The sequence below is a fragment of the Etheostoma cragini genome, chromosome 1, assembly GCF_013103735.1.
Source record: "Etheostoma cragini isolate CJK2018 chromosome 1, CSU_Ecrag_1.0, whole genome shotgun sequence".
In the NCBI taxonomy this organism is placed as follows: Eukaryota; Metazoa; Chordata; class Actinopteri; order Perciformes; family Percidae; genus Etheostoma; species Etheostoma cragini.
Genome location: NC_048407.1, coordinates 32,511,710 through 32,513,786, shown reverse-complemented (window position 1 = coordinate 32,513,786; position 2,077 = coordinate 32,511,710).

Genomic DNA, 2,077 nt, shown 5'->3' with positions numbered 1-2,077 from the left:
AACAACACGAGTGAGTCACAAAAACGTCACAGTGCTTCCCGTGATGTAACGCAACATGAGATACCGTTGGATTTTACTTTAGATAGAGATACGTACGCAAAGATATATCAATTATTTGTCAATTACTAAATTAAATCGGCAACTATTTTCATAATCAATCATCATCATTCTCATTCTTATATCTTACTTATTTGTTATTATTTACTATTCACTCATCATTCTCATATTTGTTTGAGTCATTTTTATTACTGTAAGTAAAAAAGGCTAAATTCTCTAATTCCAGCGTGTTAAATGTGAATATTTTCTACTTTCTTCTCTTCTTTGTGACAGTAAACTGAATATCTTTGAGTTGGGGACACAACTAGACATTTGAGGACGTCCTCTCGGGCTTTTTGGGAACAACTGATCCACATTTTTCACAATTTTCTGACATTTATAGACCCAACGACTGGTCCATTAGTCACGAAAATTGTCAAAAGTGGATGTGTTTGGTGTAGTGCAATAACAGTGGTTCTGAGTTAATGAGTGGACACAAATTACCCGTTTATGAGGCTTATCCCGGCTCTGATCATCGGGGTATTGTGCCAGGGTCTGAAGTAATATTAAGGCTCTTTTACCCAAATGGCTCGTTACCCCAAAACCCAAAAAGCTGACTGCTCAGAGGCCCGTTGCTCTGAAAATTAACACCAGACTTAGAGTTTAGTGACTAATAAGGTCTGGCTAGACCACAGATGCATTCTGGGATAGGAGAAAAATTAACAATCAATTGTCATTTCTTTAAACCAATCACAATCAAGCTCTAGACGCACAAAACAACCCCCCCCCCCATGCTGCTGTAAACGAGGTAACAAGAAACAGGTGACACAAGGGCTGGGAAACAGGTGGAAGACAGCAGGAAGTAAAACTAGACACAACAAAACAGAAAACCCAGACTGTCAAAATAAAACAGGAAACAAAACAGACATTCACAGGATTACACAAGACAGGAACTACAACTAGAACTACAAGACCAGGGAGCAACCAAGGACTAAAACATACACAAGACCAAAAAATAACACAATCACAAGGACGTAATTTATAACAAAATACCAAACCATAACAGAATTAGGTGATAATTTATAATTTATTCATCATAAACAGGCAAAACAAACCGGGTCAATGGTTGAAAACAACAAGTTTTTGGGTGTCATTTGTCATGTAGGCCTACTGTTGAAGTACGAGGTCTTTTGTTTTGGAGGACATTTTTTTAGCTTTTTTGTGAGTTTATGTGTTTTTTCGTTGACTCTCGTATGGTATTCGGGTCAAATTGACCCACTTCAAATTTTTACAAGAAGAAAAATGGTACAAGTTCTGTTATTTTTCTACCTGAAATCAACGACCTTTCCTTATTTCCTGTGATAAACGTGTGTTCCTGACTCAATTCAGAACATTATTCTGGATATGAAAACTTTTACCCAATTTTTTAACATGAATTTTTAACATAGACAAAGTGTGTTCTAGCAGAGAGTGATTGCATTCCCTAAACAAATACTGTATGTCATCTCAGCTGTTTGAAATTGAGATAAAGACAACATTTGTTAATAAATAATGAAGGCAAATTGTATTTCAGAATTGGTTTTTAAACCCCAAATAAGTCCCGGGTCCATTTGACCCGAGGGCCACGAGACGGTCCAAAACACTACACTAGGATTGATTGATTGATTGATTGATATCTTTATTTCGAACATGCAAGAGAAAGTGTATAAAAATAAAAATAGTAATAAAAAGAAATAATAAAACAAAAAAAAATTGGAGAGAAACATAACAAACAAAGTATCCTTCTTTAACATCCCTCTATTACATGTGCGAAAAGGAGTAGGAAGAAGTAAAACTTATGTACTCCTACCCCTTTAATTCTTGCATTGCTTTACAATATTTATAATTATGTTGCTATATATATATATATACACATACCTACACAGATACATACACACATATGTACATATACATACACATACATACACACATATATACAGTGGGTACGGAAAGTATTCAGACCCCTTTAAATTTTTCACTCTTTGTTTCATTGCAGCCTTTT